The sequence below is a fragment of the Anser brachyrhynchus genome, assembly GCF_964034855.1.
Source record: "Anser brachyrhynchus genome assembly, chromosome: 22".
Classification (NCBI taxonomy): Eukaryota; Metazoa; Chordata; class Aves; order Anseriformes; family Anatidae; genus Anser; species Anser brachyrhynchus.
In genome coordinates this window covers 1,593,436-1,606,896 of record NC_137715.1, presented here as the reverse complement: position 1 = coordinate 1,606,896, position 13,461 = coordinate 1,593,436, and the positions used below count along the sequence as shown (strand labels likewise).

Sequence of the window (13,461 nt, the reverse complement as noted above, 5' to 3'; positions counted from 1 at the left end):
TCGAGCGCTTCCGGGGGCTCTGCCTCCCCAGGCCGACGGGTGGCGGAGGCTCAGAGCCGCCGGCCCGGGCGGGACGAGGCCCCCCCCCCCCCCCCCCCGCGCTCCCCGGGACGCTCCCGGTCTGCCGAGCCGGGACAGCGCCGCCTCGCCCAGGGCGCGGCCGGCCCCCTCCGCCCGCAGCCGGGCTAACTTTAGGCGGCCGCCCCGCCGCAGGATCGCAGGGAACGCGGCGGCCACGTCCCCGCCGCGAGCCGCCGCCCGCTCCCGGGGCGGCATCTCGGGCTCTGCAGGACGTGTAATTTGTACGGGAGGCACCCGCGAGTACAGGGGGCGCAAAGCCGAGCTCGGTCAAAGTCTGCAAGCGGAGGGCGTGGGCAGGGAGGGGACGTAACGGCGCGGCCTTCACAAACATGTACTTAGGGGCTGCCTGAGGTTGGGTTTTTGTCTTGCTTTTTAATTAACGACGTCTAAAAAAAGACGGACACGAACCTCAAAAGAGCTGCAAAAAGCACGGCCTTCTGCTGCCTACGTGCGCGCGTGGTACACAGGCTGGATGAGGACCACTGAGACCCCCCGCCCCGCTGCCAGCTGCTCTGCGGAAAGCCACGTTGCCGAAGTGGTCAAGCCTCAGTCCTCAGACCTGTAACATTTCCCCATCTCTCCAAAATTCGGTTCCAGCTCCAACCGACCAGAGCACTGGTGCAGCCCAGCTGTTGGTATTTTGAGACCTCTCCTCATGGACTTTGCTTCCAGTTGTTACAGGACACTAACCTTCAGGTACTGATAACTGCCAGCGGTCACTGTCCTTATAAAAGAACCCTACTTATCAAGGAAATATTTTATCATCTATTTAGTTAGAGACATTTTGCCTTTTTGATGTAGAGCACACACTGTTTCTTCTGTACAGCATGGGTTTTGATGCTTTTCTTTTTGCATTAGCTCCCCCTTGGAGTTAAACCAGCTTCTATGAAGACAGAAGTCTGTACTCAAAGTGATTTGTCAGTGGGTCTAAGGCAAGTGGGAAACTCAACAAGGGCAAATTCTCCCCTGCCTTCTGTTGCTTTCCTACTGAAAGGCACTAGGGCAAAGATCATTCCAGAAACATCACAGGCAGAGGAGTTTGGCAAGGGTGATCCAGTCTCCCAGTGATTTTCCACTGTTAAGAACTCTGGAGAGCAAGTGAGGACAGCATTCCCTGCACTGGGCTGACTTGGCTCCTGGCAACCCCTGAACAGACAGGCAACCCTCTCATGAGTACACAATTTCCCTGCAATGGGTGTAACATCCCCATGCTGCAGGAAATTCACTGATGTACACTTCTCTCCATGTTTGTCCTCCTGTTTTCTAACCCACAAGTAGATTGCATCAGCCCTTAAGTAACTGTAGGCTTACAAAATCCACGTATTTAGGCTTACAAAATCCACGTATTTGTGTCTGCCCCCCCAATTTCCCTCCTGTGACACACAAAAGTTAGCTTAGTCTTAGCCTTAGTTCAGTGGACGCCATGAAATCCATCCAGCCACCTGCTTCAGATAGGGTCCAACCCTTATTGCACTACGTATTTCGGGGAACCTCGGAGTAAATTTGGGGAACCTCAGAGTAAAACTAAAGCTTTTCTTTATTCACAGGGGGGAGACCACCTCTACAGCTGTCTTTAAGGCACGTGGACAAGGAACCTTCAACTGCAGCTAGTCATCTTGTGCCATCTTCTCAATACAGTATTATCTTACACATTATTTCTAACAATATACTTTTGGTGGCCAAATTATATATATATTTTTCTGATACCCAGCATACAATAACAAAATCCCCACCCTCAAAAAACAAACAAAAAAACCAACAAACTGTACACTCCTTTTGTTTCATTTCACTACTTGGGGTGACCTTCCCATGCATCTATTTCTGCAGTCTCCCACAAGGCAGCAGTTGGGACACTGGACACAAAGTGGCCAGCTTCACTCAGTTCAAGGCTAATCCAGTCAAAACTCAGCTCTCCCAAGGTTTCTCCAACTTGGGCTTCAGTTTTGTGCTTCGTAATGATAAGAATCAAGACAGACAGAAAAGACAGAGACAGAAAGACAGACTCCCCAGAGTGGCTAGGTTCACCCAGCAATAGACAGGAACCCCCAAATTTCTGTTTTGTAAATGTTTGTTTTTATGAAAATGAATTATTAAATGGGGTAAGACAGTCATGCTCTGTAGCACTCCAGGCACCTTACTTGTACTCGTGTGGTCAGGGGAAAGGGTACGACTCCAATTTCTTTTTAAAGAAAATTTTATCAAATATCTAACTTAAATCCTGGGCAAGTTCTTTATCCTCTGGCTTACAGACCACAAGGCGATTTATAATTCCCCTCCACCCTGGGAAATATGGATTCCCCCTCCCCAACAGGACTGCCACCTAGTTCTGACAAACTGAAAGAACCCCCCTGAGATAACTTGTTCACCAAAAGCTCCTGTCTCTCTAGTTAAGCATCTTGAGGGAGAAGCCTTATATTAAAAATTATAGTTAAGAAAGCATTTACAAGGCTAATTACCACTAAGGATTCATGTAACAAACAGCTATGATATAAAATCACTACAAGGGATTAAAAGAAGCCAAACTGGAATTATGCAGCTCTATATAAAACAGATTACTTCCTATGTTTGGGTCCATACAACATATAGAAGTCAGGGAACATAGGCAACAAGATAGGGCTTTTATAAGGTGGGCTGACTTAAGAGTACTTAGTGGCCCTAATTAGGAAAATTCATTTTAAATAATGTGAAAATTTGGGGGATCTGAGACATTAGGAGTTAATTGGAAACCAGCTTCAAAATTGGAGAAAAATTCCTAATTCAGTAAATTACTTCATGCAAAGATTCCAACATTGTTATGACTAGAGGAGCATGCTGCTGACTTCCTTCATCTACTTCATTTGCTTCTTTGAGTAGCTGTCAGTGATCTGCTTCGCTGCCATCTCGTGGCTAATCCTCCACAAAATGTTCCTCCTGCAGTTCTCAACAGGAAGGCCACAGACTAAATTCCAGCCTTCTGGTGAACAATTTCTCTGTGGGATGGGAAAAATCATAAGATCACAGAACATTCTGAGTTGGAAGGGCCCCATGAGGATTACTGACTCCAACTGACTCCACACAGAACCTAAGAGTTAAACCAAGTATCTAAGAGACTGGTCCAAATGCTTCTTGCACACCAACAGGTTTGGGGCCACAACCACTTCTCTGGGGAGCTTGTTACACTGCCTGACCACCCATTCAATGAAGAACTTTTTCCTAATATCCAACCTGAACTTCCCATGACACCGCTTTAAGTCATCCCCTTGCGTCCTCTCACCGGTCAAGAGATGAGCACCTCCCTTTCTACTCTTCAGGATGAAGTTGCAGACAGCAATGAAGTCAACCCTCAGTCTTCTCTTTTTTAAGCTGAACAAACCAAGCATTCCTCATAAGTCATGTCCTCTAGTCCTTTCACCGTCCTCGCTGCCCTCCTTTGGAAGCATTCTAGTATTTGCATATCCTTCTTATATTGTGGAGCCCCAAACTGCACACAGTACTCAAGGTGAGTCAGCACCAATGTTGAGTATAGTAGGTCTGGGACGTCTTTTGATCAGTTAGCAGTACTGTGCTTGATGCACCCCAGGATATGGTGGACCCTTTTGGCCACCAGGGAACACTGTCAATTCATATTGAGCTTACCATCAACCAACCCTCCCAGAGCACTTTCTGAAGGGCTGCACTCCAGCCGTTTGTCCCCCAGACTACACGTACCACTAGCAATACACTGTCCCAGGTGCAGAATTTGGTATTTGCTCGTTAAATTTCATACAGTTGGTGATTGCCCAGTGCTCTAACCTATCAAGATCTCTCTGTAAGGCCTCTCTGCCCTTAAGGCAATCAAGGGCTCCTCCAAATTTACTATCATCTGCAAACTTACTAAGCCCAGGTCGTTGATAAAAACAATGAAGAGAAATGGCCCTAAAATTAAGCCCTGGGGAACACCACTAATGGCTAGCTGCCAGCCTAATGTTACCCCATTTACTATAACTTTTTGGGCATGACCCTTCAGCCATATGTTCACCCACAGTATTGTGTGTACATATCTAGCTGTAGGCTGGACATTTTGTTCAGGATACTGTGAGAGACAGTATCAAAAGCTCTGCTAAAATAATAAAATAAAAATAATAAAATAAATATAAAATAATAAAATCAAACATATCCACTGCCTTCCCTTTGTCTACCAGACAGTCTAAAAACAGGTGAAGAAGGCATTAAATATCCCTGCTTTAACTTCACCCGTTAGCATAACAGACTTATGTTCTCTTTAGTCCTTCTATAACCGTTAACATACTTAAAAAAAACCACCTTTGTTATCTGCCACAGTACTGGCCAGCTTTGACTCCAATTGATCTTTGGCTGTAAGAGTTTTCTCCCTACAGTGGCAATTGGCATCTCTCTAGTCCCTTGGTGTAGCCTGACCTTGTTTCCTAAGTCAATATATATTCTTTTTCTACCTAAGTTTCAGGAGACCTCTGTTCAGCCAAACCTGCCTTCTGCCTTGCTGGCTTGACTTCCAACACATAGGAATTGCTTGCTCCTTCACTCTTAAAAGATGTCTCTTAAAAAGTAACCAGTATTTATGGACCCCAACACCCTCAAAAGCAGATTTCCAGGGTACCTTACTATTTTCTTGAGCAGCCTGAAGTCTGCTCTCTCAAAATCCATGGCAGTAGCTCTGCTGACAGCTTTTTATCACAAAGGATTTTAAACTCAACCATTTCATGATCGCTGTGGCCAAGACAGCCACCATCATCACTTCACACACAAGACCATCTTTATTTACGAACAACAGATCTGGGAGAACATCCTTCCTAGTCAGCTCCTTTAGTACCTATATATATATATTAAAAAAAAAGGTTATTTCATGTTTCTGGAATTTCCTGGACCTGTTTGTGTCTGCTGTATGATAGTCCCAGTTAACACCGGGGAAGCTGAAGTTGTCCGTAAGGACAAGGGCAATTGATCTAGAGATTTCCCTTAATTCCTTATAGAATAATACATCGGTGTCATCACTCGGGCTTGGTGATCTGTAGTACGCTCCCACAACGACATCCACATTAGCTTTTCTTCCAATCCTTACCCAGAGGCTTTCAACCACATCATTCCTAAGTGCGAGTGCTGCACAGTCCAACCCCTCCTTCACATGCAATGCTACCCCTCCACCCCACCTGCTCTGGCTCTCTCCTGAAGGGCCTGTAAGTGCCCATCACAATACTCCAGTCACAGGACTCTTCCCACCGAGTCTCACTTAGCCAATGGTGTTGTACCTCCGCAACTGAGACAAAGGTTCGAGTTCCTCTTGTTTATTTCTCAAACAGCGTGCCTCGGTCTGTAAACATTTCAAATGCACTGCAGTGTACTCAGTACCTCGTGGAGCAGAGGGAAAGCCCTCACCAGCACACCATCCCTCAAACATTATCCTGCTGTTACACACCTGATCACTAAAAAGCCTGATATTATCCTTTTCCCCTTTTGAACCTATGATAGAAACGTGAGGTACCATGAGTTACATTAACTTAAACATCTGAATTTATCTTCTGTGACAATCTAACATGATTTGCCTTTTTTTTTTTTTTAAACAGGAGGCAGAGTGGATGGATTACTGTAAACAATGAAAATGTCTAAAAGGAATAAATGAAAATCTGAGACACTGTGTAACAGAATACAGTTGTCTTCCAGTAATAACAAAAAGCTTACATTTTCAGACAACACTTCAGCCAAGTATTTTCCTATGAACTAACAACCTTAAACTAGCAAACGTATGATTTCTAAAAGAATCAGAGAATGGTTTATGTTGGAAGCGACCTTAAAGCTTATCCAATTTCAACCCCCTTGCCATGGGCAGAAACACTTTCCAACAGACCAAACTGCCCAAAGCCCCATCCAACTTGTCCTTCGATGCTTCCAGGGATGGGGCATCCACAGCTTCTCTGGGCAGCCTGTTCCGGTGCCTCACCATCCTCTGAGTAAAGAATTTCCTTGTAATATCTAATGTAAATCTACCCTCTTTTAGTTTAAAACCACTACCCCTTGTCCTGTCACTATACTCCCTAATAAAGAGTCCCTCTCTGGCTTTCCTGTAGAACACCACTCGGGGGTCTAAGCTCTATGTAAACTAGTATATTCTGACACACTCAGTTTCCTTGGTAGTGGCTGATGAATGCTTTTTCCATTACAGACCTGCAACTAGAATGGACAGGTATCTACCAGACTTCCTTAACACCTTCTTCCCTCAGTGCACTGGTTCTCTTTCTACCCCCGGGAATGAGGTCATCTTTCAACTAATATCAAATTCAACCTCTCCGCTGACATACAATAAATTTTATTTTAGCACCCTGCAGAAACTGCTCTGTGAAAGGGAGGTGTAGAATACCTGTTGAAATCACAGATGTTACAGAAGAATCTGAGCAGTTACCAAACTAGAGTTTGAATAGGACACAGGCATTATTTTAAGTGTCATAAGACCTTCAGACTATTAAGGATATCTAAGGTTGAACAGCAAGCTGATACCTTCATGCTTCAGCTGACTTGGAAGGTATAATTTTTCAGTCTAATTTTGTTTATCATTTTTCTGAGACCTCTCCAACAGAAACACAGGCTATGTTCTTTTCCTTGTTTAGCTTAAGTGATCAGAAACACATTGTGAGATGAGTAAGACTTCTGAGCTGCATTTTTCCTGTTCACGTTTTTTTTTTTTTTTTTGCCAGTATATAGTACCTGCAGTATAACCACAAAGGGGCTGACTGCTCATCTCCTTTATTGCAATATACTCTATCCACTATCTGAAAAAACCTTACGGAGGAAATTATGCAGAAAATCAAAAAAGAACTGAAAGGGGAAATGGTGATCCTGCGGTTATGGCAGTAGTCTGGATCAGAAATAACTCAGAATTCTGTCACCAGCTGTCACTTGCTTACATAATGTCAGTGTCTCAGTTCTACATCTGCAAAACATGGATATTTATTTACTCATCTGACAGTAATATACTAAATTTAATCACACAGGCTGCTCAAGTAGACACAATAGTAAGCACCACTGGAAACCCTTAAATAAGTTATCTTCTACAACAGTTCTCTTTGAATAAACTTACTAGTTTCATCAAAGCTTATGGACAAAGTTGTATTCCCAGTAAAGGAATTAAGAAATTCTCACTTAGTGCAGAAGAGAGGCTGAAGAGTTTTAAGCATGGAGATGAAAGCACGCTAGTGCTTTTAAATCGAAAGCAAGCAAAGAGCACTTCAGTTCATTGCCGTGCACTGAGTTTTCCTTCAGGAAAAAAGGCAGGCTGAATTCCTGTTTGAAAGCAAAACTGGAAGCTACTTTGTAATATGCTGTCTCAGTTTTTCATTTTGCAAGCTCTCTGATGTGCCAACGCACAGCTACAGAATTATTTTGCAGCTCACAGTTCACAGACATGAACACGTCACATAGTTTTAACTCACATATCCCACTCAAATGTGCAGCACACAGTAACAGCACACATGAAAGACCGAAAAAGATCAAGCTACTGCGGGCACTATCAGCTATCCCTTGATTATTACTCAGACTGTAAGGCAAAGCAGCACGGAGGCAATATGAAAATGAAATTGCAAAATTAAGTGTGTAAACAGAAACAGCACTTATAACATTCAGTTTTGTTCAGGTCACACAAGCAAGAAGTCTAGTATAACCAATACCCATCCTTACTGTTTTTTTCAGTTCAAGGTTGCTGAGGGCAGGATTGTCAGTAATTTGGCTACTTGGTGTATATGCTGTAGCTTTCTCCTGATTTGTTCTCCTGACTTCAATGACCCTTTAGGAAACCAGACACCTAGTTCAAGAAAATTTAGATGTGTAGTTTATTGAAAAAACATCCTCTACTGATCAGTGTCAGTGTTATTACAAATTTTATCTTTGTGCAAAATCAGAATTAAAAAAGAAAACCAAACCAAAACAAAAACAGGGAACCATGCTATTGCTGTATAGGTTGACTAAAAATAAAAAGTAACATTGTTCAGAGTTCTCTAAGCAAAAGATAATAATTAACATTAATAGATCACTTCCACAGGGGACTTCTGGTCTGCTACCACACTCTGCCCAGGAGTTTTTGGCAGGTTTTTCAGGGAAGGGAATTCAAACAAAATAAACAAAAGCAGTATTTCCTTGTTGGCGGAAACTTTACATAATTTCTCAGTTTCAAATGTGTTTGAACTGCATATTATAAGGCTCTTTTGCCACGGTACATGGTGAAGAGCCGCAGATTGTGAAAAATGGCATAAGAATTAGAAATGCAACCACATATCACACAAACCCATTTTCATGCTAAATTAAAGGTATCAGCAAGACATGGATGAAAGAAATAATTAGCAATATAATGAAGTAAGAGACTGTATACTTTTAGACCAACTGGTGTTCTCAGGGAGCTTCATTTGACTACAGTATTTGTGTAACATAAATTCTCAGTACAGAGAGGCCTACATTACTATTTGTATGTACACAGGCCATGACTCAGTACAAAGACAGCTATTCCCAGTATTCAAAGAAATTTCACCAGAAGGTATTTGCTAATTCCAATCTGCAAAGGCAGCAACAGATCAAGAAAATATGAGGATTTACTTGCAAAAATACAGAGAGAGATGAATTTTTAAAATGGAAAAAAAAGCCAAAAAAATCCCTCTCAAATCTTTATCCTCATTTAAATAGGCACAGCTAACAACACAGAAGAATGCAACTCTGTCTGAAAAAGCACTGGTTACTTCCGAAAGCAGAGGGTACCCCTTGCAATCCACAACAAACTTTCTTAAGCACCAGGATAAATTTGAATAGGTTAACTCGGTCTGAAATTATACTGGAGAATTGGGAAATAATTATGAAAATAATGCAATTCTCATTTCTTATTCAGAATTATATTAAAAGCTTAAAAACTGCAAAATTATCCTGTTGCTACCAGGATGAAAGTCTTTATTAAGAACATCTAGGAACCTTAAGACTTTTTTCTAGTGTCTATAAGGAAACAGAAGTGCTTGCCTTCTTTTTGAACTTCTCCTTACATAAGGGTGGATTTTATTTTTTTCTGCCATGTCTTCAATACACATATAATATACCGTACAACTTTTTTTTCAGCACTTTCAATGGGCTTAAATCCAAAAATTAAATAATTTATACCTTCCAAGGCCTGCCAAACACTACTACTTATTAGTATCAGATTACTTCAAAACTGCCTTCTATTTCTGTCTGCTAAAACAGTGAAAGTTGGATTAAGTCCAGTTTTGAACACCCCTAAATCTTCAAAGAAAATTACTGCGTTTCATCCACATGCACACAAACTCTGGGAAATAGTGCATAATATCTAAAATTACTCAGCAAAATATCTAGTGCCAGTCTCACTTTCTTTAACACACAAATATAATCCTTTAAAGACACGTGGCTATTGGTTATATCAAGTACACATACCTCCGTTCTATGCTTTTCTAACCAAGATGCACAAGATCACATCCAGGCTTGAACTTTACATGAGTCTTCTGCTCAGCAATAAAAATTACACCAAACAAAAGAATAAAAAATTATATACCCATTAAAGAAAAAGAAAGAGAGCGATGAGACTGTAAGGACAGAGGTCTGAAGAACTTTCATACTCACTCCTGAAAAACAGTAGAGCTCAATGTTCAGAAGCGGGAAAACTATAAGAATAAAGTCACGTTCTCCAATAAGGATCACTCCTATCTTAATCACAGTTTAGTACACAATGGGCTGGAAAAACTGTCGGTTCATTTCTGCATGAAAATGGGCAAACTGTTTATTTAATATACCTCCATCATCTCTCAGAGGTGCCACATCTCCCCAGTTTTAAGACCAAAACCAACTTTAAGAAAAGAAACTTGATCCAACTTCTAATTTACAAGTGAGATGCTCCTCATTGGTGGGTGTAAATAAATCGTGGAGACATATATTACTGTTTGTTTTAATACTGTTAATTAAATGAAATATGAAACCATAAAATAACCATTTAAACATTTTACAACCCTGAGCTCAGTTCCTAAGAGTACAAATTTGACATTATTTAGTGTTCTTAAGTGCCTCATTTGCACACTGCGTACTGTTTTTATCATTTTCTCAAAGGCCTACATACTGCACAAGTAATAATCAGACCAAAAGTGTCACTGCAACACTATCTTTGTAAGCACAGAAACAGCTCTGCACAACAGTCTCTCTCTAAAACTCCTAACAAAATGGTACTCAGTCCCACTGACGGTGACACCACTGCGTACATTATAATGCAAAGAAACAGGCAACAAATCAAACAAATTACAAAAATACTACTCTTTTCAGCTCAGAGGTGAACTTGGTCTTTCACTTATTTGGCTAAAACAGACTAAATCTGTCAACGGGAAGCACTATCTTTTAAACTGCATGCTTGTGAGTTTTACCTTCTCCTCTCCAATAAACTGAAAATTGCTATTAACATGCTCAAGAGATGCAACCGGGCACAGACAAAAACATCCAGATGGACTGCACTGTTAAGATATGAACTAATCTCCCAGTGAACAGAGCCTGAATTCAGCTTAAAGCACTCTTTCAAAAGCCCGTAATTAAAGATGTAGTTGTCACCCATACAAGGTGGGTGACGGTGCTTTTGATGTGCAACAGCAATACAAATTAGGTCATCTAAGAAGCATCTTAGCTGTGTAAAAAGGAGAGTCAATAATTCAGACAGGCATGACAATACAAAACAGGTAATCACCACACTTTTATCCAAAAAGCTAAATTTATCTTAGATAACACACTGATTAAACAACCTCGCACAGCCTATGCCTTTATTAAGGATAAGGCACTGTCCAAAGGACTAGTGGTTTAAATTGCTCTAGAAAAGATACTGCCCTTTAAACTGCTCATCTTGGAATGCCTATCTCCCAATGATAGCGTTAATTCTGGTGAATTCTCCTTCTTAAAAATCTCATTTTAAAGATTTAGTAAAACTTTGCTTTAGGCGGTAGGATGCTTTGGAAAAAATAGAGATGTTAGTCCCACTTTCCAGAAATATTCAGACCAAACCCAAAGTTTGTGTAATTTGTCTTTGCTCCTCTTGAGGGAAGCATTTCAGCAACACAAACCAATCCCTTAATTTAACAAACCAACCCCTTAATGTACTAACTATAGTAAAGCTAATATAAAACATTATTGTTAGCTTATCAACATATGCAAGAAGTAGTAAATGCACTTGAATACATTCCTTAGCGTTGCACAAACCCTGTAGGTGTGCATACTTACGCAAATTTAAGCAGAAGTGAAATGCCACAGCAAATCTCAACCTTTAATTTTGTGTCTTCTGTAACATCTATTTCCCTTTTTCTCTAAAATATGTACTTTATAAACTACCAGATTGTAACGCTTTTAGACCAGTCTATGAGCTTTCAGTATGTTTGTCACAGATGCCTAGTTAAACAGGTTAAACAGTTTAATCTTCTTCCACAGAAAGAACTCCTAAGTACCTAAGTCTTGGAAGGAAAAAATTATAAAGTGTATCATTGCTATGAACTAAAGAGAGAAAAAAGCAAACAAAAACCCCAAGAAAGAAACAAAGAAAGAAAAACCTGCCCCAGATCTTGGAATTCTGAATAGCAGCCTAATACTGTAAATTTATTGAGAAGAAAACCATTTTGCAAAAACGGAATACAACTGATTTACCAAGAGGTTTGGTGGTGGTTTTTTTTAGCATTTAAAAATCATTTAATAATGGGCCTGACCACAAAATAGTGGAACAACAGAAAATATAGGTTGCAAATGTGACATGGAATGCATAGAACCCCTAGGGCGGACCAGCCACAGTAAATACAACAGTCATAATCACGAGTGTAAATTCACCTTCATAACTGTCTTTTTTGTCTAGAAGATAAGAGTGTACATAAATATTATAGAGAAAACATTTAAAAAACACATTGTTTTAATTTTCAGAAATGCTGGCAGGGGCTTCAGCTCAAAACTGAATAGGTTTGTTGGGCCAAAATTGCCCATCCTGTTTCCTAGTTTCCTATGCTTGTTATGAAAAAAAACCACAACATTAATGATTAGATGGTAGAAAATCATGAAAAGCATGAACTAAGGAGCTAATTCCCAACAGACCAAGGATATAGTGTTTTAAAAACACAGAGCTTAACAGCAGTAACTTTGAGGAAGTAATGGTAGGAAAAACTTCCACCATTTCTGCTAACCTTGAAAACTAAAAAAAAATTAATCCCATTAGCCACAGAAACCCAGTTCATTAGTAAGCAGAATAGTAAGTTAGACATCTGCCTATGAGAATATCCGGATGTATAGTTTGGTGGGATTTAATTTAAAAAGCAGCTCAGAAGAGTACAAATTTAAAAAGCAGCACAGGAGAGTATGAATTTTAAGGAAAAGAGGACTTACAGTACGTTGCCTTGGGCCTCTGTCTTCATTGAAGGTAGCAACAATTTACTAGATTGCATAATGCTGCTATGTTTAGTTTTAGTTGAAGAGACATACAAACCTGAAAAAATAACTGCTACACAAGGGTTAAAACAGATACATTTGGCATTCCAGCCCACAATTCCCAAACTAAACTTGTCATTTCCTCCTCATAGCCTCTCAAGATTATGAAACAGTGACGTGCCTACAATTAAGAGTTTCCTATCCTACAACTGTAAAACGTAGATTTGCCAAACGTATTACTACAACCTCTAGAAATCATCCCATAATTTTACGCATATTACATTTATGGGATAGAGCTTCCCATGGTACATACACTACCAGCATTTTCTTAACAAAGGAACTGAAACACCACTGTCTCATTCAAACTTCTCACTTTTACAATCAGTCAGAAACACCACATTTATGATTTCACTTAATTCCCTTCTCTTAACAACTCCAGGAATTCCAACACGCAATCTGAAGAGCAGCATTTTATATGATCCCCCGCTTAAAACCATACCATGAACAGCCATTAAAACTGGCTCTCCCACATAAAGAGAAAAGATGTTTGGCTGACTTGAGATACTCTCTCTCTAGCCCATTTCATACCTGACTCTGACTGAACTAAACAATAACCGGTGTAGGAAGAATATGGTATCTCAACATCCTTGTCCAAAAATAAACCTTAAGAAAAACTCTAAAAAGGGAAACTTAAAGCAAAGAACCCCCCCCAACATTCCCACCCCCCCCAAAAAAAAACAAAAGCCAACAAAACAAACAACCCCCCCCCCCCAAAAAAAAAAAACAACCCACCAACCTACTAAAATAAATTACGTAAAGTTCTGAAATCAACATCACTTTTGAGGCAACATTTCCAGAGACCTCTTGGATTGCGTTCTTCTATGAAGCACATTTTGCTGCTGTAAGTTGTATAGTTGTAAGAATAACTTTAACTATAGAAGCTATATGCATCTTTTAAGAATCACATTTCAATGA

At 40.5% G+C, this 13,461-nt stretch overlaps 1 long non-coding RNA gene across 1 annotated transcript; it reads left to right on the top strand.

The window, feature by feature from the left end:
- Positions 1–11: 11 nt before the first annotated feature.
- LOC308181596 lies at positions 12–6,147 on the top strand. The gene is made up of 2 exons (XR_013941512.1): positions 12–3,559; positions 5,640–6,147. It is a non-coding gene; the product is annotated as an uncharacterized lncRNA (long non-coding RNA).
- The last annotated feature ends 7,314 nt before the right edge of the window (positions 6,148–13,461 follow it).